General features: G+C 39.8%; 1 protein-coding gene across 2 annotated transcripts in view; it reads right to left on the reverse strand.

Annotated features, from left to right (window-relative positions):
* The window catches only part of Snap25 (synaptosome associated protein 25), an 81,651-nt gene extending 60,550 nt beyond the window's left edge, over positions 1–21,101 (reverse strand). For both annotated transcript variants that reach the window (XM_046433074.2, XM_046433073.2), the window contains exon 1: positions 20,946–21,101. The gene's annotated coding sequence lies outside the window, so the exon portion shown is untranslated. The remainder of the gene's footprint in view (positions 1–20,945) is intronic.
* Positions 21,102–25,466: the final 4,365 nt, after the last annotated feature.

Genomic DNA, 25,466 nt, shown 5'->3' on the forward strand with positions numbered 1-25,466 from the left:
ACTGGGCATCTCTGGAGCAGGGCAGGCAGCCACAGACCTCTAGTTTGGCCCTGTGGAGACTCAGCAAAGCTGCAGGGCATTCCCATCCCCCTAGCAGCTGCTTCACAGAGGACATTCTCTAGCTCATTTTCAGGGACCCCCAATGCCTGCTGTGATTGCTGGCTCCACGGAGCCATCGAAGCAATCTGTATACTCCCCAGGTCACTAATGGAAAACACTGAAAGATGAATACTCTGGAGCCCCTGCCTGCTCTTCTAGGGCTCTGCAGGCCTTGCCTCCTCTAGAACGATGATTGTGGACTGAGGCAATCAAGGTTAGAAAAATGCACACAGGCCCCAAGTGAGGCAGGCAGGCAGGCAGGTCTGCAAATGTCAAAATTACACAGTTCAGAACAAAGCCCTGCATAACTGAGAAATGTTCATTTGGGAGGTCTCTGACTGTGAGATGTGCACCATGGCTCTCTCCAGGGGTAGGAGCCTGCACAACCTAGGAGGGGAGTCCTGAGGATGCCTGAAGGAGGCAGAATCTCACTTTCCCCAGTGTGGAAGGTGGAATCCTAGGATGGCTCCACTGTTTCTGCTCCCTCCCCCTGGGGAAAGTTTCAGTATAATCTCTTTCCCTTGAGTTTGGGTGGCACCAGATGTCACTGTGGGTTAGGTTGAAATAAATAGAAAAGGTAAAGTGATTCTGTATGTGTTATTAAAAGTTGATTTTGAGATAGTAAGAAAGGAGGTTATTTGGAGTGAGTCTGATTTAATCAGATGAAAGTTCATAAAGAGACACTGGCCCTTCCTGCTGGGCTTGAAGAGGTCAGCATTTTTAAGGTAAATGGCCTGAGGGGACCATGTGCTAGGGAATTAAGAATGGACAGCCAGTAAACAGGTTCCTCAGTCCTGCAATGCAAGGAACTGAGTTCTGCCAATGGCCTGAATGATCTTGGAAGTGGACTCCAGGTTTCTGATGAAAACATTGTCCTGGCTAAGCCCAGATGGCAGTCTTGTGAGATTCTGAACAGAGAGCCCTGCAATGCTGGGCCCAGAATTATGATCCACAGAAACTGTGCAACAAGAAATGCATGTTGCTTTAAGCCAGTAGATGTGCAACAACACATTTGGCCAGGATGTGTATGTGAATGACTTCATGTCCATAGAGCACTCAGCTTAGTGTCTGATGGCATATTTGTAAGGTCTTTTAAAAGTAATCCTCTACTGCTGGACTCTTGCTTGCAGCTACCAAATTATATCTAGTTTGTACTTTAAAAACATGGAACAGGCAGGGCATGGTATTGCATGTCTGTAGTCCCAGCTACTCAGGAGGAAGATTACTTGAGCCCATGATTTCGAGACCAGCCTGGGCAATGTAGTCAGATCCCACCTCAAAAGATTACATATATGGATTAAAAAAATTTTTTTAAGGTGGACAGGCCTGGGCCTAGGAAAAATTCAACTGTGTTCCAAAGCCAAAATAGTTATATAAATGCTTCCTTTTACCTGTATATAGTATCCCCATCATTTTCTCAGTTCTTCCTACCCTGTTTTTCTTCAGAGCAGTTACATTACTTCAAACATCATCTACGATATATGTGTTTGTGAATTTCATAGACAGTCATGCACTGCATAACAATGTTTTGGTCAATGACAGGATGCATAAATAAAAGGGGTTCTATAAAATTATAACGGAGCTGAAGGATTCCTATTGCCTAGTGATGTAGTGGCTGTCATACTGCTGTAGTGCAACATATAACTCACGTGCTAGTGGTTATAATGTTGTAAACAAACCTACTGCATTGTGAGTTGTATAAAAGCACAGCCCATACATGTCTGTACAGTGCATAACACTTGATAACAATGAACAACCATGCTACCCATTTATGTATTTACTGTACTATGCTTTTTGTCATTATTTCAGCACTCACTCCTGCTGATAAATATGTTTATTACAAAACATGCTGTGTTACATGGGTACCACTTCATGTATCCTTTTTTTTTTTTGTACTGGGGATTGAACCCATGGGTGCTTACCACTGAGCCACCTCCCCAGCCCTTTTTATTTTTTATTTAGAGACAAGGTCTCACTAAGTTGCTTAGAGCCTTGCTAAGTCACTGAGGCTGACTTTGAACTCACAATCCTCCTGTCTCAGTTTCCCAAACTGCTGGATTACAGGGTTATGCCACTGCACACAGCTCATACATCTTGTGTTCATCACATATCTGGATTGCATCAAGAGGCCATGAGGGGGAATTGACCTATACCATGTAGGTTTGAGTAAACACACTCCATGGTGATCATACAGCGATGAAATCTCTTAACAATGCATTGCTCAGACAGCATCCTCACTGTAAAGAGGTGTAGGTATGCATGTATGAAACCTAGCTGTTCCCGAAAACCACAAAGAGTCAGTAAATGCCCAGTAGTTCAAAAGAATCTGGAGTAGGGGGTCTAAGGTGGGATTTAAAACCAGGTATGAATAATGCCCCACTCTTCTTTCACCATTAAACCAGCTTTAGTTTTGTTATTTAAATGGCTATTTGGGATCCATGGTATAAAATTTGCACTCCCTGATTATACTGGAGCATTTTTCATCAGAGACATCTGCTCATATTATTTTAGTTCTAACTCTATTTTCTGGTTTGGGCCCATGAGGGATAGAGAGAATCTGCCTCTCACTGATGTTGGCTTCTGAGCTTCCTCATGATGGATGGATATTCGAGCTCTAAAATGAAGCCCTGCAGCATCCTCTTGCACCCCATCCACCCACTTTATTTATTTATTTATTTATTTATTTATTTTCCATCTGGAAACTATATTTCTGTGATTATTGTGGTAAAATCCTCCCCAAGACTGTGAGAGCTGCCTCCTTTTTCTCACCCTTTTGCTGGCAGGCTGAAGAATTAATTATTCCTTCTCTTGGTCCATGCCCCATGCCATCTTCTTTTTTAGAATATTAACAACAGTAAATTGGGACTTATGTTTTGGCCTGATACTTAAAAATGTTCAATTTGCTTGGGGCCTGAAAGTGAAATCAGCCCCAGAACTGTAAGATACCATAAGGAGATGGTATTCTGATTCCTTTTACATTAAAATGCCAGCAGCAGGGCTGGAGATATAGCTCAGTGGTAAAGCGCTTGCCTAGTAATGCACAAGGTCCTGAGTTAAATATACAAAACTGGGGGCGGGAGGGGGAGGGGGAGCCAGAAGCAGCAGGACATGCCAGAGTGCCTGCCACATGCTAGTGTAAGAAGCACAGGTCATGTGGTGGGGTGAACTCGGGTAGGCATTTAAGGACTTGGAAATTCAATGATGCAGTGAGTTTGGAGACAATGGTCACAGTGCCTAGGGTAAGATGACCTAGAGAAAGAGAGTGACAGCCCACTGCTCAAGAGAGGGTTTGGAACATCCAAGGGAATGGAGTTAATGTCCTGGAACCAATGTGAGAAAAGAGATAAAGGAACAGGACAGATAAAGAAGGGAGAAGGGAAGAATTTAGTAAAAATGGCAGGTATCATTGAACCCTGGCTTAAACCTGGAGAAAACTAGAATCCCCCACCTAATTGGGATGGAGCTTACAATGGATGAAACTTGGGCTTAAAAGTGGATCCCGAAGGGATTCTCATCTCTGTAGTTTTCAAGCTGAAGGATGGGAGGTGACATACTTACTCAACCTTAACATCTCAGTTTTCTCAGCTATAAAATGAAACCAACAAAACACTGCAGATTGTCATGAGAATCCAATGAAATAGTGTATGCAAAAACCATAGTTAGTACCTGGCACATAGGTGTTGAATAAATGGTACCTAATAGGAGCCACAATAACTAGGTGGTGAATAAATGTATGGCTGAAATAGCAATGTGCCATAATTGGAGATAGCTCTTGTGATATTTGGGGTGTCTGGCCATGACAGTTTGCAAAATTGTGGTAGCCAGTTGATGCTCACCTGTGTTCCCTTGTCAACTCACCTTTTCTGTACATTCTGAGCACCTATACTGCAAGTGAGGCTAAACTCATAGCCTTAAGGTTTTTCTCTCATTTTAGGAGTAGACATGGCTTCCCACAGTGTTGGATGCAAATTTATTCCCCAGGGAACAACCGTTAGCCACTAAAGTATGGAAGTTGGTGCATAAATACCTAGCTTTCTTGCCCTTTAGGTGGGGTAATTTGGGCATATTGTACACTCTCTACCAGAGAGGTCTCTAGTTGGACCACGCCATGGAAGATGGCAGCATGCTCATTAATGGCCCCTGTATTGGTTTTCCTTCCAATTCCCCCATAGATCTTCTTCTCATCTACCTGTGCTTTCTAGGACCATTTTCCAAATAAAATATATGGACTTACAATCTTTAGTTGGTATCTTCTTCTAGAAGGATCCACCCTAAGACAGCATTTCAACTAAATAACTCAAATGAATCTTATTTATTTATTCGCCTTGGATACCAACTGAAGTTGGTACAGGATCTGAAAAAGTAGATAGTTCTTTTTTTTTCCCAGGACCTGATCTTCAGCAGTGTGCCATTGATGTCAGAAGTGGGTTGAGTAAATGTACTGCCAAAACTCAGAATGCTCTTTGGAAGTGCTTGACAAGGCAGCTGGGTGAGTCAGTTGTTCCCTGCTAATTTACGAACTAACTAAGTTGAAGGCTCTGGTGAGGCTTGCTGTGAGGCCTCCATGCAGTTGCCTGGCTTGTTTTCCATGACGCAGCAGCACAGTTGAAAAGCCTTCAGGGTTTTTTCCACTGCCTCCTCCCTTGGGTTACCATTGCCAAATCGCTCACTAGGCAGAGAGCTGCCTGAGAATTGTTTCTAGCATTATAAAATAACTATTATAATTAAAGGAGAAAGCAGGGGTTTCTTGTTTAAACAGGGGAGACTTATGTAGGGATAGAGAGAAACAAACAAACAAACAAAAAAAAAACTTGAATACAATTGTCTTTAGCAAGACAGGCCCAACTAAAATTTTCAAAAAAGAAATACCACCACAAAATAGTGAGAAACTGATTTTTTTTTCTAGTTTGAATCCAGAAAAGAAAGAATTTTCTCTTTGACTTCCCCCTGAATTTACCTGATCCTGGTCTGTGATGATTTAGATTTCTTGGAGAGATACTACTAGATATTTCAGATGCCTTTTGACCTAGGATATCAAAAGCTTCAACATGAGGGCTCCAAGTTTGACTAGGGAAGAAACTATAAGGCCTGTGGGAGCCAGGCAATAAATATCCATGTCTAAATTCTCTGCTTTGTACAATTTAGTGGAAGATGTGTAGCCCCAGAATGGACAGACAGAACCCAGTGTCTAGACTGTAGCTAATGGAAACTTTTTCTGATTTATGCTCCCAAGAGTGCGGCAGGGGGAGCTATTTTATTTTTGTAAAAATGCCTATGATTATTTTCTTCTCAGTATCCACAGTTCCCCTTCTATGTATGCTTGGCCATGTGACTTATTTTATTAATGGGACAATAGAAAATGGGGCCAAAACAGGAACTTGAAAAGAACTTGCACATTGGGACTCACTCTCTCTTGCTATCTTGGGGAACTCTGTAATTACCACCACATCCATATACCAACACTCAGGCTAGTCTTCTGAACAATGATCTAGTCACCACTGATGCCCAGCCAAGAGCCAGTGCCAAACACCAGACATGGAAGTGAACACATCGAAGACCCAGCAGACCTTAGTCAATCTACCAGCTGACTGAACCTACAAATTCATGAGCAAAAAGAAATAGTTGATGTTTAAGTGACTTCAATTGGGGTGGTTTGTTATACAACAAAAATAAGTGCTTCAGGGTTTCCTAGCTGTCACTGGTGCCTGAATGGCATATGGATCCGTTTCGCTGGCTTCCTCCTACTCTACCACCCAGTTGGGGTGCAGGAGGTCTCAGACTCTAATGTGTCATCAGTAGAAACCTCATATGTCTTCATATCACTTTATAGTCATTGCAGATATCTTAAAATATCATAATTCTCATTACCACTTTGAAGTCATGGTAGTTAGTAGACTCACCATTCAATATTACTAATTCAGGCTTTAAATTAAAGAATACCACATATTACTATATCACAAATTTGGTTTTAAAAAATTATGTTGATAACTTTACTTCAATAAGGTTGATTTCCTATGTAGTCCAATGTATTTAATTTTAATTTTTTTTTATTTGTAGTTGAACACAATACCTTTATTTTATTTATTTATTTTTATGTGGTACTGAGGATCGAACCCAGCACCTTACACATGCTAGGCGAGCACTCTACCTCTGAGCCACAACCCCAGCTCCTGATGTATTTAATTTTATATATTATAATATGTGTGTGTGTATATACACATATATATGTATATATATTATATGTATTTAATTGTATACATTATACACATATATGTGTGTGTGTGTGTGTATATATATATATATATATATATATATATATATATATACACATATATATATGATGGATCCAAAGACTTACTACATTTCCAGTGGGGTATATGGGTAAAACAAAAGAACTAAGACTCCTTAAACTCTATTCAGATCAAAAAAATTGGTGGTCTGCTTGGTGCAGCTTACTTGCAAGCCTTGTTTCTCAAAATATTTATATAATATCTGAAGACTTCCACAGGAAGAGTTTGTGATAAAACTACCTAGAAAACTTCCAGTCATTTTTTATTTTGGCACATCAAAGAACACCAAGAATTTTATAACTTTTGTAGCAATGGAAACAAACTCAAATGGCTACAGGGCTGAAAATGTAATAAAAATGTGTGGCCTAGACCAGATATATAAGATAAGTGATGTTAGGCTCTGTGGCAAATTAGAGAGGAAATATTCAGCCTTAACCCATTATGATTAAAGATACTGGATGAAAATCCAATGTAGTTCAAATAAAATGGGTTTTTAGATAGTAGTAAGTCTATCAGTCAATTATTTGCTATTTGTGAATTAAAAGTGATATGGTGGAACTGGACATATGGTCAAACCTTCATCCCTGCCATTAAATAAGTAGGTGATATTTTCCAGAGCAGTCAAATTTCTCATGTCCAGTTTTCAAAATTTCAAAGTGGCAATGGTTTCTTTACAGAGCTGTCTTGTAGTTAAAAAATTAGATCATAGTGGGGAAATAATTTGGAAAAAGGAACAAGTGTCATTAAATAGATGCAGGGTGAACAAAGGCAATTATTTGGTAAGTGACCTGATAAAACTTCAGTCTGCTTATATAGGACATGATTCTTGGAAGTCACCAGCCTGTAAAATCCAAGAGGCACATCAATAGTGTTTAAGGGGATCTTGCCCACTTCCCCAAGAGGCCAACTCTGATTTACTGAGCTAGAGATAAAACAGTTAAAAGAAATAAAAACTAGACCCTTGAAATATTAGAGCAAGAAGGAACTAGAGCAAGTCAAATGAGAACATGAACTTGAATCTGAATTTGCTGATTCAAACAGCATCTTGGGGCCCAGCTCTCCCCTTCTACAGACTATGCACTTTCCTGTATTCCATCACCCAGTTAGATGCCAACACTTAGTGTTTATTTTCTCATTGGGCCAGAGATGACACAGCTCTACATTGGGCCTTTTTGGTGACAGATGCACAAATGAGTTCTAATCAGTGAATGCAGAGTTGGGAAGTTCTCTCCTACCCTCCCTCTCCTCTCTACATTATATCGAAGGACATTTGTGACAGGGTTAAATATTATGGTGATGGAGGCAAGGGTTTACACTCATATCTTTTCCCACTGGGCCATGTATGTCCTCCTAAAGTTCAAATGGGACATAGCCTAACTAGCTCTAGAAGGAACTACTACTGTGAATCTTAGTTTAACAGGAAATATACCACCTGGCTTAACATTCCATGACAAGTTTCTTGGTTTGGCTCTAATCTTTGAGTTATTCAGCCTTTAGGGATCATAGCAGTCCCAGCTCAGCTGTACTTCTGCAACATAGTCATGCTAAGAAGCACAATGAGCAAGAGGAGAAAAGACTTGGACAAGAGGACCAGATTTCTCTCTTATTTCTGCTACTGTAAGTTGTTGGGATTTCATGATGTTACTTTCTTTCACAAGACCTGAAGCAGTAGGTACCCCTGGTCTTGAAATCTGGGAGAGAAGTGAGAAGATGATGGGAAAGCATATCTATTATTCAGACCAAGGCTTAGTTTGTTTTTATTGCTTGTAAATGATAGAATCAAGTGCTAGTGTTCTGCAGAAAGTGTAAGAGGAGAGGGGAATAAAAATCAGATGACTTGATCTCTGTTAATGCCACCTCTCAGAGAATCCTTCCATATTGACCCTTTCAAATTCTACCCCTGATATTACCACTCTCTTCCCTGCTCTACATTATTTTGTTCATGGCATTGTCTGTCATTCTCCACTAAAAAGGAAGTTTCTGTGAAACTCTGTGCTGGGGATGTAGCTCAGATGGTGGCAAGCTTGCCTGCCTTGTGCAAGGCCCTGGGTTCAATCTTCAGTTAATGATGAAGATAATAATAATAACAGAACAATAACAGTGATGAAACTGCTTTATCATTTGTACTGTGGGCACCTTTTCTTCTCTAGTATCCTTCAGACATAGTAGGTCTGGGATGGGGCCTGAGAATTTATTTATAACAAGAATTTATTTATAACTCCTAGGTGATGCTGATGCTTTGGATTCAAAGACCAGCTTGACAAATTTTGCCCCAGAATAATGAATCTCTGATTATGGAAGGCCAATGGTATTGCACTCGGGATCTTAAATTCCAACTCAAATTCTCCCTCTTATTTTCTGGATAGAGAAGCAGCAGGAACCATTTCTGCCCCCCTTAAAGACTCATCAATTTTCAACCTCCCCATAGAATGGGGACCTCACACTTGGACGGGACTAGTATGGACCATTCCTTCTACATCTTCCTTTATTTGCTCCTCCTACCTCCACCTTAAGGACTCTGTGAGATGGGAAATAGACAATGAGAAAGCATAACTCAATCTCCCTCTTGGTCTTTTCTCTAAGATCTGCCTGCCCACAGCAAGCTTGCATTTTTCTGCCTCTCCAAACAGAAAGCCTGATGAAACAAGTTCTGTCCCCTGGGAGGGCAGGGCCTATGGTTTTCTAGCTGTCCTGCTGACTACATATATTTCTTTAGCCCCTTCTCCTTGTGGATTCCAATGTTTAGCCATAAAGTAGGACTACAAGACTAGAAAGGAGTAAGAATGTCCCATAGGACTCATTTTGGTGTCTGGCTGTAACCCCCCACCCCAAGATCGAGCTTTAACAAAATGCCTGAACTGTTAGTCACTAGTATTTGTCTATGTATCAAATAGTTTATGTGGGGAGAGGTGGCATTCATCACCTTAGAATCCTTAACAAGATCTTGACCAAACATGATCCTCTTGGAGTCAAGTGTTGGAAAACACCCACCAATGATGAAGTTGCTGTAGAAATGAAATATAAAACTAGCTGCAATAGATTGGGATAGAATAATTAGAATGTAGTAGATGCTCAAAAGATAGCATGAGTTTCAAAACCTTTTCTCAGCAAGCTCTTTTGTCTTGTAGGCCTGCATTTTCAGGACTTCTCCTGAGAGAAGAATTTTAGGTTATTGCTGCATAGAAGGATTCGTTAGGAACCTTTTCAAGCTTTGAAGGAGAATCATTCCATGAATGTAATTTTGGAATACACATTTTGCAGTTCATATAACTTGCTTATGTAGATTTTATATTAAGTTTTGATAATGAGGGGATACATGTAGAAATCTTCTATCAAGCCTGGCTCAATAAAGCATCTGGGTTTGCACCTCTCTGCTGTGTATTGTGTGCACATAGAAAACCATATACACACAATATTTGATAAGGAACCCAGCCTCCCTCCCCTAGCCCTGCAACAAAAAAAACCTTAACACAAAGCTGAATTCAAAATGAAGCCAACAGATGCGGTTTCAGTAATGGTTTGCTAAATAGCTTGCAGCAAATTTCTTTTTCATAAACTAAAGGATAGCAAGGAATTTTTCATATCATCTCTTTTAACTCCTCGAGGGCCTTTGCAATTCAATGTATTAAGCAAGATGGGACCAGTCTTTAGTTAAATGACAACTGAACCTCTTCAGGTATCCAAACTTTATTCTAAGAATTATAATAAAAAAGCAAAGATGCTAATCAAAGGATTTTGAAATTATCCCCCAAATAGAAAAATCAAATGCTGCTGACATATTTTTCCTTATGCATGCTGTTCAAGCTAAAAATAATGTGATACCGAGGCCTGTTGTTTCTCTAAGCAAAAAACATAATAAAGGGGAAAAGAAGCATATGGCCTTCACATAACACAGAAATTCTGGCATGGCAAATTGTGGATAATGGAACATAACAACTTTCTCTTTCTTTCTATCTCTCTCTCTCTCTTTTTTTTTTTTTTTAGAATGGTGGAAGTAACAGCACTTCACAACCATTAGTTCCCTTAGGACTCATGATACCCACTGGACACATGCATGGTGGCCATTGCTTCCTTTCCTTTTAGGAATGTACAAACTGAGACTCAGTTTGGGTTAGGAAAGTTGTTCAGGGTCATATAACCAAAGTGGTAGAGCTGGTATGAGTCATCTGACTCAGTTTGGTGCTTTAAGGAACTCACCTGGGCATTTATACCACCATATGTCACCTGACTTTAGCCCAGAGGCCTGAGCTCCTTTCTGACTCATGTTCTACACACAGGGAGCATACTTTCTATTAAAGAATCTCAATGGATTGCCTGTGACTCATGGGAACACTCTTCATGAAGTGTGTGTTTGTGTGTGAGGTGGAACATGAACTTTGCAGTTGGAAGGACAGGAGTTCCAAATTCTTTAAAGGCTGCCATGGAAATTACATGAGATAACATATGTCAATAATACAAGGTGGCATAATGTAGGCATTCAATCTATCATGTATTTTTTTCTTTGTGATCAATAAGTAGTATTTTTCTAAAGAAAGGAGATCACAGAGTACTGACTCTGGTTGCAGACTTGTTTCATGAGAAAGAACGGGGGACAACACTCAGTTAGTGATGTCTTTTTCCTGAAGTTAAATGGAACTGATTAACCACATTATGTCAAGGTTACTTTTTGCTCCTGAGCAAGAGGATGCTGGTTGTTTAAAAAGAAATGTTAGAGGAGACTTTCCAGGAAGTCAGATCAACATGTGGAGCTTTGTACACCATGCCAATTCTAACAGAGCAGCAGCAAATAAGTGACACTGAAGATGACAGTTTGCCAAGTCCCAAATCTAATGTCCCTGGTGGTTATGTGGATGTATGGGCAGTGGCATAATAAATATCCTTTGACTCTAATGAATAACAAATAGTTTTAACTGTATATTTTATGGATGCTAAATAGCTTGGCTTTATTATGTAAAACTGACTTAAATCACTCTTAGGCAATGACTTTTAATCTCTGAATATAAATTCTGTTTTTAGCAATGCCTTTTCTTGAGAATTCTCTGATCTCTTTCTTTCTTTCTTTTTAATTAAAGGAGGACAAGTTTATTTGGGGCTCACAAATTCAGAAGTCTTAGTCCATAGACATCCCAGCTCCATTCTTTGGGGCCTGAAGTGAGGCAGAACATCACGGTAGGAGAAAAAACTGGCCCAAAACATGGCAACAGGAACTGGAGTGTACTCCTCATCATGAACAAAATATATACTCCAAAGGCACACCGCCCGCCCCAGGACACAATTCCTCCATGCCTATATTACCACCCAGTTAATCCTTATTGGGGGATTAATGCATAGATTAGGTTAAACCTCTCATAACCCAATCATTTCACCTCTAAATTTTCTTGCATGGTCTCACATGAACTTTTGGAGGACAGCTCTGATCTTTCATTAGCATTTTAATCTCTGACTCATAGGTGATAAACAGCAGGTGAGAATAAACTATTTTGGTGGGTGAACCATAGTAACTTGTTAGACATAATTTTATTCCTAAATTTAGGGTGAATCTACTTGCAGGGCTACACAACAATTATAGTATTGTTCTGATCAGAAAATTTCACCAATAAAATGTAGAATTACTTAGAGAATTCTTTTCTCTGCAAGAGGGTAGCTGGTATCCCCCAGTTAAGCATTCATTTCCTACATACCTGATGTGTGACAAGCATTGTTATAGATACTGGGGATTCAAAGATGGCTAAGATATTATTTTTGCTCTTAAGAACTTCCATAGTCAACTAAAGAAGAGAAATGTTATCAGTAGGTAATTACAAAGCAATGTAATATATGTTATAAAGGAGATTTGCTAATTGATTAATTGATAAGAAGAGGTAAATTTTTAAACTCAGGGCTTGGTGGACTAAGACACGTATCTGCTTGATCCTGAATCTCTGAACCATATTCAATGAAGGGGGTTTTCAGAGATACCAATGGATACTGCATTTTATCTCTTGGTCACCCTGTTCTTGCATTGCTCCATGACTTTTAGAGTTGGGAATAGGTATTCTGACATAGGAGGTACCATGTTTTTTGAAAGCTTGACTTCTTCTCCCCTTGAATGGTAAGAAATGGTCTCTCTAGGGAAATGTCCCAAGAGACTAGGAAACTGGAAGATAGGCACATATTTAAGGGACATTTTTTTATTATTATTGGTTGTTCAAAACATTACAAAGCTCATGACATATCATCTTTCATACATTTGATTCAAGTGAGTTATGAACTCCCATTTCTACCCCAAATACAAATTGCAGAATCACATCAGTTACACATTCACAATTTTTACATAATGCCATATTAGTGACTGTTGTATTCTGCTGCCTTTCCTATCCCCTACTATCCCCCCTCTCCTCCCCTCCCATCTTCCCTCTCTACCTCATCTGTTGTTGTTCAGTTCTCTCCCTTGTTTCCACCCCCCTTTCCCCTCACAACCTCTTATATGTGATTTCGTATAACGTTGAGGGTTTCCTTCCGTTTCCATGCAATTTCCCTTCTCTCTCCTTCCCCCACCCCACCACTCATCTCTGTTTAATGTTAATCTTTTCCTCATGCTCTTCCTCTAAGGGACATTTTTTATCCTAGTTGTTTGCCATACAAATAAAGACAAATATACACCAACAAATGTCTTAGACATTTTCTTGGTTCCTCAATGGCTGAGGCTAATTCTTTGTATATATTCACTCATAATGTAATAATCTTTCTATAGTTATGACTACTTAGTAGAAACCATCAATGAATTGCATAAATTTGACAGAGTCCTTTTCTAAGTTGGGTTAATATCTTATATTCTAAAATTGGTCCTATTTGAAACATATCTAAAACAATAATATCCCAAAAGAGGATGCTTAGTCTAATACACTGAAGGCAGAAACATGCCCATTTTATTTACTGTTGTATTTTTGGAACTAGAATAGTTTCCTGGTATATGGCAGATGCTCCATAAATACTTGTTGGGTAAATGAATTAAGTGTGCCATAATAGCTGATTATGTCTGAGGCACACAGAAAGTCATCTTGAAACTGAAAACAAAAATGGTTACATTCAGCAATTTTTTGAGCATAACTCAGGAATGCTATTTTGATTTCTAGTGCAATTTTCTAGTGAAGTGAAGTTATAATGGACTTTCCATTAAAATAAAAAAATTCATTCAATAGGACTATTGCAAATGGAAATAGTTTGCTAATGTTCTTTTCAGCAGACTTTCCAGCATTTATTTCCCTCTACTTTCTGTTTATCAATGAGGAAGTCACAGTGTAATTTATCTATTGCTAACCATCAGCCATTCTTGACTAAGGAAATTTTAAAATTTCGCTATTTTTCAATTTTCCAGTCATGATTCTTTGAGATTGTGCAAAAGGTGAGTATAAATAAAGGAGATCTCAACAAATTGTTCTGAGATGTCTCATAACTAGGAACTCAGTCCAGAATTCTCCATAACAGGAATGAGGCAGGAGTGTAGGGTTGAACTCTGGCCTCAGGGGGGGCACCTAAGAGGCTGTCATTTTCTTATTTTCTTCCATGCTGTTATTAGGAAAGGACAGAAACCACTGATTCAAGTCTGCAGGCATCGAAAGTCATTGCCCAAGTTCAAAAAATATGTAACTAGTATCATTTGAATAAAGGAAGTGATGAAGAAGCTGGGACTAGATGGCCATTTTGGAGAAAAATGACTTTGCTTTTTAAGTACAAAATGGACCACTTTGGACGACAAGATATGGTGAATCCGCACTTAGGACAAATGGTATCAAGATATGAGAGTTAGACATCTTTGGGTAATATGAATCAAATAGGTCAACCACAACAACAATAAAGGGGATCAAATATTCAAATATATATATTCTGTGGATTGAACCCAGGGCCTTGTGCATGTGAGATAAACACTCTACCAACTGAGCTATATCTCCAGTGCTCAAATATATTTTTCTACAATCAAAGAGCAAGCCATAAACTTGAGTACAACTGTCACTCAGCATCAAGCCACAGCAGGCATAATTCACTTTGACTGAGTTTCTCTAGAATAATTGTTAAGCATTTAAAAGGAAATACTAATCCTTAAACAGGATTCCCACCATCTCTTTTTGGGGGATACAGAGTTGTTCTTACCAATCTGTTAATCACTGCCAAGGTTAACATTTGTGAATTCATAATAAAAAAAAATCAGTTAAGATCTCCTGTGAGATAACACTTTAATTTGGTGAAAGGATGTTGAAATCTACAGTAGGTTATAACAACAAGGAGGAAATATCATTTCTGGGATTTGTGAATTTTCTTGCCCTAATGCTGGGGATCAAACCCAGGGCCTTGAGAATTCTAGGCAAGCCCTCTACCACTGAGTAAACCTCCAGCCCTATGTGATTAGTCTTTGAGCTGGCTATCAATATCATGTGATCTGTTCATATAGGAATGTCACTGTTAGCCCTTAACATAGCTCACAAATTCTATACAAGCTTCCATTTTCTCTTTTCTAAGTGACAGTAGAAGAGGGAGGAGTGAGGAAATAGCAACCATTAAATTGCTTTAAGTCAAAAGGAAAAAAAATGAATCTAGAAAGAAAATTTAAAAACAATAAATTTGGCTGAAAAATATAATTATAGAAAGTTTAGGCAGGTTGTAGGAAATAGTATGTGCCAGGCAGCTGCAAATCTGATTAAGAAGGACAGGAGATACCCAAAGCAGTGATGACTCAGAATAGGGCTTTGAGGAACAGTCAGTATTTCTTGTCTGTCCGGAAGAGCTTCAGAATGATGATGTCAAAGCAATTTTGCCAAAAAAAAAAAAAAAGAGAGAGAGAGAGAAAGAGAGAGAGAGAGAGAGAGAGAGAGAGAGAGAGAGAGAGAGAGAGAGAGAGAGAGAGAGGATGAGGGAGGTGAGGGATGCTTTAATCTTATGATGGGGGAGGGTGGGTTTGGTAACTGAAATATTATTAAGGCAACACCAGCTGAGACAAAGGGCTACTAGTTCCAGGCACATTGCCAGGAGGTTTTCAGCACTGATTTCATCAGCTTCTGAATGGTGGGGATATTGACCAACATTAGTCCATCTCTGTCAGCCTGCAGATGAAGGAACTGAGTTCAACAGTGCTTGAGTGACTTATTTAAAGACTGGGATTCCAAAACAGGAAATTACAAGCATTTTGCTTCAGGGATAGCACTGGGGATCCTGGCTTCCAACCAGCAGCCTTACCATCATGCCTTGCTGCCCGAAGGAGGAGGAAAATTGTTGTTAAAAATCACGTGCACTCTCTCTGCTTATTTTTCCTATTTGACCAATAGGAAAAATGTGGATGATGTAAAAGTAGCATTGTATACAGTTAATAGCTTAGTCTCTGGAATCAAATGGAATACAGTTAAGTCCTGCCTCTACTCTGTAAAATGTTACTTAGCTTGTCTTATCTTGACCTCAGTTACCTCATCTGTAAAACAGAAGTAATAATGGTGCCCTGCCCATAAGCATTCAGTGAACTATTATAAGTAAAAGCTTTTGGAATGAGTGACTCTCTCTTTTGCCCCACAGGCCTGTTCTAATTAATCACTGCTTTGGGTATCGTCCTTCTAAATCAAATTTACGGCTTATTCAATGTTATCTAATGTTATATCTGAACACATATGACTGAAATTTGTACCATTCATTTAGAAATCAGAAACTGCTTGAACTTTTATATTGGGCAAAGTGTTAGAGATTTCTGGAAAGAAAATTATGTAGAAAAAGCAGACATTACTGTTATTGCAACAATAGCAAATATGAAGTTTCATGTGCTATCAGGCTTCTCTGACAATGTCTCTTCCTTTTGTAAGACCAATTCACATTAAAATAGTTCTCCATTTACGATGATGTCCTGCTTCCTTGATGCTATCTCCTCCTTTCCTACTTCCTTGATGCTATCTCTTCCTTTCCTCTTACCTAAGAAAGGCCTTCTGGACTCTGTTTAATAACCACCAGCCTGACCTCCTCCTAATACATGAAATGTCATTACCACCAAAGTTCTTCTAGATTGCCAGTTTGGAAATCCAAATATATTCTTACCATGTCTTTCTTGCCAATGTTTTGGTGAAGAAGATAGTCTCTTGATACTATACAGTCAGAATGAAATAGCAACAAAAATATGTCTACAACTGTCATTTCTTCCTCCACATGAAGCCATTGACTATTTTGGTTTAGCAGTTTTATCAGCATTTGGAAATTTGAAGCTTTGCTTGAGAGTAGTAACCATAGGTTAAAAAGGAAATATGTATAGTTCTGATTTCAAACTAGCCCTAGAGGGAGGGTAACTAGCAATAGTTGGCAAGGTCAGTAGGGAAAGAAATTTGATATGCTGCCCACCTAATCTCACCCCAGCTTTAAAAATGTTGCCATAGAATCCCCCTCCCCCACCACCATTTTTAGTTACTTGGGGCGGTTCTACTTCTAATGCAGCCTGAAACACGCCCAGAAGAACTGACGTCTTTTTTCACCTATCCAGTCAGTGTATTTGACAATGCAGAATGCTCAGAGGGTGAAACAGAATTCTGCATCATGTTTATTATTCAAGCGTACCTTCCAGGGCCTCTCAACATCAGATTCCTGAACTGCTTTTTAATCTCCCTGGTAGGTGCTCATTTCAGAAAATTTGTTCTAATCAATAATGGAAAACTGAAACTTAACAATTAGTTTCTGGACAGGGCTAATATATGTTCATGCAAGTGTTTCCTGAAGTGTGATCTTAAATGATGCTTAAATGAAGACTGATTTTAAAAAGATTGAATAACTCTCTATGATATTATTTGACTCTCCCCTATTTCTGGAAGAGCACAGATTAAATAAAATCTATCAAAAGCAATTGCCAGATACTAAAAAGGACCTGTTTACTTTGTTACATCAGTTTCTGCTCAGAAATCAACTTTGGAGGATAAAGCATCAAATTCTCAGGTTGGCATTCAAAGCCCACTATAAACAGCTCCAACTCTCCATTCTAAAGAGCTTCCCATGTGTTATAATTCTCAGGGTTTGCTGACCACAGATGGCTTGGGCTTGCCTAACTTAAAATCCTGCTTATACTTACTGTAACTTTTACTTAGCAGACCTTTCCAATCTCTCACCAACCTTCAAAGGATAGCTTAAGTCCTACCTCTTCTCTCAAAGCATTCAAGTCCACTTTGATATTACCCTCTTCAGAAATCATACTCCTTATTATTGGTCACATTTACTTCAAAATTAATTACATGTTCCCTCATAATTTTTCTTCTATTGCTTTATTTTTTCACTCTGATATTATTTATTCAGGTTTATTGTAGTTTCTAGAAAGATTTCTATATCCTAAATTTAATTGAGGTCAAAGACCAGATGACCATGACATTTTATATCCTTTGTGTGATTCACTTATGTAGCTGGTGTTTACTGATTGATCAATATCTTCCTATCAGGTTGGTCCCTGATGACAAGGGATGACACTGCAGAAATGTTCCCAGCGCTGAGGTTGAAAACATAAAATTTCCCAGCTTTCTAGAATTGTAAAGTGGCCCTATAGTGTAAGAAATATTGTTTGTTCATAGAGCATCATCTAAAGGGCAGAATGATTTATTTTTTCTCCATGTTTCCTCTCTCAACCTTTAAAATTATTTTTTGTCATTTCCACTAATAGTCAAGATCTATATGTGTTTAAGGCCAGTTGCTACACAGCTCTTAGGTGTCACTGGAAGAAACAGCATTCTTTCAGTTGGTAACCCTTGCCTTGGGGTTAATATTTACAGATTAGGGATATCTTTTGACACGGTAACTAAAGGGTGGTTTATATTGTATTTGTGCATGTTTACCAAAGTAAAAATAAAATTCTGAATTCTTGGGGGATTACAAATATTGTAAATTGTTTTGTAATATGAATACCAATATGGTAATACAGGAAATGCCAATGAATAAATAAGCAGGTCCCATCAGAGGGTTTGCAGGAATGTATCCTGGCTCATCCTTCTGTCTGTCTGCTCCTGCCTCTTTTACCGCATTGCCCTGGATTTTTAAGACTCAAACTTAAAAATGGAAAATCTCCTGATTTATTTCCCCTGAAGATTGTCGATGACATAAATGTTAAATTCATGCTCTGATTATGTTTGTCTTTAATTTCTCAGTAAGCTATTCTAGAATTAGTTCTATATTTGTGCACATTGCCTCTTCCTTCCAGCTCTGTGCCCTCTGCCAGCTTCACTGCAGTCCTCTACCTCCCTCTCCCTCTAGTCTTCCACTAGCAAACAAACCCAGCAATAATTACTAATGTCCAAGCACATAATTCTGGCAGCATTAGGCTTTTCATTTGACGCATCAACGCAGAGAGCTGTTTGGACATGCAGCATGAAGTTAAAGCATTTTTATAGACTCCTGCTCATATTTCCTCCCCTTCTTCCACCACCAAAATATGGTTGTTTATTTTGTCTGAAGATTTCAGAGTTACAAACTTCTTCTATGCAGTTACATGTTCTTGAATAAATTTCCACCCAAATAATTTTACGTTCATGAGCAATAATAGATAAACATATACATATAGGGAAACACATGGCTATCCATAAAAAAGGAAAAACACTAGGAAATAAATAAACAGCTGAAAATGAAATCACCTTCTGTATGTGGACAGAGAATTTTAGTATCTTTAGGATATAGATGACTGGAGTTACAACTGAACAATGCAAGATCTTATTTTGGGATTTTTTTTTAGGGAATCATGATAGCATTTCTTTAATATGTTGTATATATTCTTAAATATGATGCCATTACTTTTCTTTACTAACTACTAAAATAGTACAATTTTGATCCTGGTCATTTAGTAACAATTTTTGAGTCTCTATCAAACTGACATTTATATACCTATGATGATTTTTGCTCACTCAGAGGCTTGTAGTCTCAAAGTGAAAAGTGGTTAAAGTACTTATCACCGCCTCAGCAAAATCCCGCAGTGCTATAATAGAAATTGCAGTAGTTCTTTAGGTCAGAATTCAGTGTCAGCCTAATACCATTTTTTTTCACCTGCATTGCCCTGAAAGACACAGCTGAATTCTCCTGAGGACGACTAGTGTTAATGTTGTCAAAATCAAAAGCTATCAGATAGCTATAAGCAATGTTGATAAGAAATACTTCCACTAGCTCTGAAACCATCATCAAAGAAGTTAAATATATACATTAAAGACCTGCAGTATTTCTCAGAGATGTATTTTTGAGGCTGAGTGCTTGTGTTCCTGCCGAAGTATAAGAGTAAAGGGCAAAGGGAGAGGAAGCAGGATTCATTATTAAAGTTGATTCTGCTTAGTTCAGCTAATCCTTCATTTTAATCAAATGGAAGTATGTACAGAGATATATCACTCCTATAAACAGATAGTTTTGGCGTCTTTATATATACATACACATCTCTTTCCCACCCAAGATCTATAGACAGATCTGCCTTGTGTTATAAAACAAAAACCTTGACATCATACTGTAGGTTAAATGCATTTTAAAAGATGTTTTATTTCCCACTTGAAAGAAGCAGTGGAGAGCAACATAGAAGATTTCTACAAGTAGACTATTATTTTTTTAAGTCATGCAGGAGGTGAGGACAGCAGGCAATTGTCTGTAAAGAAGTCCCTGTGGACAGAATTTATTCACTTATTATTTTAACCTAGTATGCCTGCTCTATTAAGAGTCTCTGTAAGACTGGGGTCTCAGAAAGACAATTTGGCCTCCAGCCCTGGCACGTCTAATGCTGGCCCAGCATCTCTGCGGCAGGTAGATGCGGTGCGGCAGCCGGACCGCTGTCCGCGGTTCTGAAAGGTCGCAAACGTCAGCGCGAGCCCTGGTGGGTATTGCTGTGCTGTCCAGGGTGCTGAGTGCATGCCTCCGCAGTCCTCCAGGGGAGCCCACCCGCGCTAGCACTCCGCAGAGCCCTCCCACCCAGCACGACCTGCCCGCCTCCCGCCAGCCTGCAGTTGACGTGGAGCAGGCGGCATAAATCAAGTCCGTGGGGCATGAAGGCTGCTGTCCCTGCCGCAGCTCAGCTTGCCCGGGGCGGGAACTCCCCCCTTCTGCTTTCGCCTCCTCAGCGCCCACACCCTGCCGGCTCCTTAATTCTCCCTTGGATAATAGCGCCCTAACGACAACAGTCATAATAATAGCAGTAGAACGACAGGATGGCTTTTTTGTTTTGTCTTGTTTGGGGGTCTACAGAAAACAACAACAACAATAACCCGAACAACCTAAACATCTCTGAAAACTGCATCGCAAGATGGAAGAGAGAGAGGGGTCCCACTACTGTTTCAAAAGAGTAAGTTATCATTCCGCACGTATCCTTGCTCTTCCTTCCCATCGCTCCATCCGCAGTGTCCCCATTCATCTCTTCCCCAAACAGCTCACCTCGAAAATACTTTTATAAAGCCCCAGGCGAGAGTCAGCCAGACGTGCATACACGGAATACCGCACCCTAAGTGCACAAATACTTGTTATTTGCCCAAGCTCACTTGGTCTGCCCAGTTGTGGTCCCTTCTGGGTATGCAGCCATCCAGAACCAGAACCACGATCGGGGAGGGGGCTCCTTACCTTTGCTTCTTCAGAGGGTGGTGTTGGCCGAGTCCCTGCAGGTTGCAAGTGTGGAGGAGCCACCGAGCAGAGAGGGAAGGAGAGACAGCGCCTGACCTCCCCGAGGTTTCGTCTTCAATGCAACGTGAGCTCTGCCCTCATCAAAGATGGCCGTCCCTTTTGACGTCAGCAGCTTTTAATAGCCTTCGCCTGGAGGGGCGGGGAGGAAGTGTGCTGGGGGGAGGGCGGAGGGAGGACGCTGTCTGGGGGTGGGAGGGGAGGAGCCAGGAGGTTCTGAGCGCTTGACTCAGCTCCCTGTAAGCTTTACTGCAAACCTCTGTATTTTAGTCCTTTATAAACACCCGAGTAAGGCGATTCTTATGACTCCATTTTAACACTCGGTCTCTGGCAACACATTTATCTTGCAACAGTTTTCCTGATGGCCTTTGTTTTGTTTATGTATGTGCATATATATGTATGTGTGTATATATGTGTATATGTGCAAGTATGTTTATATATGCATATGTATGTGAGTGTGAATACATGTATGTGTATAATATGTGTGTATGTGTGTGTATGTGTGTGTATATATATATATGTATGTGTATATATATATATATATATATATATATATATGTCTATCTTCATCCCCAGCTGAGTTGAGTCACAGTAGAGGAGAGGAAAGCCGAGGAGCAAAAGGTGGGAGGGGTGGAGGCAGATTCTGAGAATTGTTTTCTCCAAAGAAAAGAATCCGAAGGGGTATTCCTGTCATCCTTCACCAGTTCCATATATGGCCAGGCTACGTAGGTTGCTACTTTTATGAGTGGTTTCTTTAGTTTATGAAAGCAGCATCGAGGGCTTGGAGTTTGCAGTAATATGGTCAGTCCGGGAGAGAGACTCGCATACTTTATTTTAAAGTACGTCAGAGCAGTTATCACTGAGATTCATCCGATGAGTTGGGAAAAGGGGGAGAGAAGGGTAGTTAACTCAGCTAGCGTGGGTTTCCTAGGACTCAGGGCACGGAGTTGAGAGTAGTTTGCCGAGGGCAAAATAGATGACGCTGTTTTCGACTGGATTTGCAGTGGGAGCCTGGGGGTTTGTGTTGGATTTCTTAGGAAGTGTCCACAGAGTCACGTACACTCCTTATAGGACCAGACACCCGTAGAAAAGGTGGAGGGCCTTGAGTTCAAGAAAGACCAGAATGCGACAAAATTTTGGTGGTTCATTCAGTTCGCAAATCCTGGGTATCAGTGAGGAAGTCCTGGGGACCCTCTGATGCTCAGACCCCGCATGAGCGAAAAAGGCGACTTGCGATGGTTGTGAGAGATTAGAAATAATAATCATAAAACCACCCTGTCTTCCCTTGGTGTGCATTAGGTGCCCAGGGAGGGGGGTAACTGTGGCGATGGTGGTATGCAAATAGTTCCGCGGTGGCAGCCTCTCTGGGATGATTCACAGGTGTTGGGGAGGCTGTCGCGGGGCTCTCCGCGGGGAGGGCGAGCTGGGAAGAGCGTGGGAGGTGGGGGACCTAGTCTGAGGAACTATTTGTACTTTTCCGCGGAGGATGCGATTAGAAGTCGTGCCTCGCAATCTTAAAACTTGATGGCCTCTTTTGGGCGATGGAAAATCCTTGTCTGGTGTAGAAGAAATAAGTTAGAGCTGGGTTCAGAAAAACAACCTACAAAACACCCTACCCGAGAGTAGGGTGGGGGTAGCGATGGGAGAGGGGGAGAGAGAGTGGTGGAGAGCGGGGGGTGGGTTGGGGGGATGGGGGGAAGTGGGCGCGAAAGCGCTGGCCTAAGAGACAGCTTAAGCAATAATAAAGCTTTTAATTGCCCGCGATTGTGGGGAGAGGGCGGGGCGAGATCTGAGAGAGGGAAGAAGAGTTGTAAAGAGACTGCGTTTAGAAGGAGTAGAGATGTACGAATTTAATAAAGGATGCTTTTAATTGAAATCAGTATAACTCGTTGTTTCTTAAAGGTTCCTTGACCCCAAGGGGCATTTTGAAATATTAATGTTTGCAATAATAATTAATAAGTAGTGTTTGCATTTTCATTAAAGCATGATCTCTAAAATAAGGAATGTTGCTGAAATTTGTTTACTTAAATATTCATTAAACATTCAAGATTCTTATATAATAAAGAAAAAGAATCTGCCTGGTCTTTAGATACTAGATTGCCTGTAAATCCCGCCCCCACCCCATGGGTTTTACTTTCATTATAAAGTAAGCTGGAATAGGGTTGGGGTAGTGGTGAAAATACAAAGGCTCTGAAAAATCCTTTATTGTCAGAATTTTTCCCAAAATGTGACCTAAAGGCAGCATGCAGAAATTTGGAGAAAGAGCAAGAAGGAAAACAAAAAGAAAATCCTGCTTTAGGAAAAGCAAAATGTGTGTCATTTCTCAGACTAGAAATGATTCAGACAGAAAATTTTGTGAAAGAATGGAGGAGGCGGGGGATTTTCCAGATTTAAGGAAAAAAAAAAAAAACAGTAACTACGTCAGTGATGGAGGCTCATCCTGCAGGCAAAAGATTTGTGACAGTCACAGGGGAGGACAGGCTTGGTATTCTGAGTCTTCAACTGCTGATGCTCCACACTGACATCTTTAAAAACTACAGATTAAAAAAAAAAAAAAAAAAGAGGGATTCAGATTGATTCAGCCATCACAGAAAATACCACAGGCCCTACAGGATTAGGTGACAGCATTTTCTATTGTCCTGTGCTGCGTTTGAAATGATGCTGTTTGAGAGTTTCTTCATGCTTTGGGAAACATAACAGAATCAAATTTGAGAAATATTGGATAAATATAAGTCTGCTAAGTATGACCAGAAAGCTCTTAATGTATTTTGAATATGATAATGAGATTTTCCCCTAGGGTGTTCTCATTATTTGATTAAAACAAACTGGAATAAAACGAACAAAAAACGCCATAGTCATCCTTACCAGCAGGGAACCAGCAGATTTATGTTACTCAGGGTTTACAAAGGCCTGAACCCTACAGAGAAGGAAGGTGATGGAAAATTTGCTCCAAAATGATTCAGCTGCTTATGAGTTATTTCTACAAAGAATCAACACAGAGTAACTAATGCTGAGGAACTCATTCCACGAGTAAGGAGAAAATTACCTACACTGCTGGCTGGATATTTACTCTATGCTAATTCAATCTCTAACAGTTCTCTTTTGGTATACCATGCCCCAAGGAAGTCTAGTTTGCAGTAGCTCCATCTTGTATCTCTGAGATAAAGTTCAAGGTTTAGGGCTGGCTCAATAATTACAAATTCATAAGGACTAGTAATAAGAGCTTTTATAAAATACCATATGATCTTTCCAAAGTTAACTTGGAAGTAGTGTAGAACTAGTCCAGCTTAGAAGCTCTATCCCCAGCATCCTCCTTTGGGACAGGTCTGACACCCTGTGACAGTATTTCAAGTCCTGTGAGGATACAAGGTTTGGGAAAAAGAATATACAATGTTTTTTTAAATTAATTACTTGATTCATTTGTTATACATGACAGCAGAATGCATTTTGATTCATAGAATACAAATGGAGCACAATTTTTCATTTTTCTGGTTGTACACAAAGTAGGGTCACACCATTCATGTCTTCATACATGTATCTAGGGTAATGATGTCCATCTCATTCCACAATCTTTCCTACCCTCCTTCCCCTCTTTCCCCTTTGCTCTATCCAAAGTTCCTCCATTGCTTGCATGCCTGCCCCCATTATGGATCAGCATCCACTTATCATAGAAAACAATTGGCCTTTGGTTTTTTGAGATTGGCTTACTTCACTTAGCATGATATTCTTCAACTCCATCCATTTACTTGCAAATGCTTTGATTTTATTTTTTTAATGCTGAGTAATATTCCACTGTGTGTATGTGTGTGTGTGTATGTATGTACATATATCATAGTTTCTTTATCCATTCATCTGTTCAAGGGCATCTAGATTGGTTCCACAATTTAGCTATTGTGAATTATGCTGCTATAAACATTGATGTGGCTGCGTCACTGCAAATTGGTGCAACCAATCTGGAAAGCAGTATGGAGATTCCTTAGAAAACTTGGAATGGAAACAACAGTTATCCCACTCCTTGGTTTATACCCAAAGGCTTAAAAAACAGCATACTACAGTGAGGCAGAATATACAATTTGACAGATAACTGCTTTGTTTCCTTGTTTTGTTTTCCATATGGTTTGCTTGCCACTTCTCTTTTATGTTCTTCTAGCCCTTGTCTCAACCCCAAATCAATCACCCTGTAGGATACTGGGAAAGCTTAAGTGCTCCAGGTCTAAACTCCTCAGGCTGTTCTTATTCACTGAAGCCTCTGAGGTAGGGAAATACCTTGTGAGAGGTAGAATGAAAATCAAGAATATTAGCCATGTTAAGGAAAAATAAGACCACATACCCAGAATTTTAAGGAACACTTTGTTATTTACTAAGCATTGTGGAAAGGAGAGAGAAGATTGCTCAGGAACCGGAGGGTGGGTGTTTCCACACTCCTGTTCCTTATTCCAGACTCACTTTTATCCATAAACATAC

This window comes from Marmota monax, unplaced genomic scaffold (genome assembly GCF_021218885.2).
Source record: "Marmota monax isolate L192 unplaced genomic scaffold, Marmota_monax_Labrador192_F-V1.1 WCK01_AAM20220418_F8-fsc00014, whole genome shotgun sequence".
Classification (NCBI taxonomy): domain Eukaryota; kingdom Metazoa; phylum Chordata; class Mammalia; order Rodentia; family Sciuridae; genus Marmota; species Marmota monax.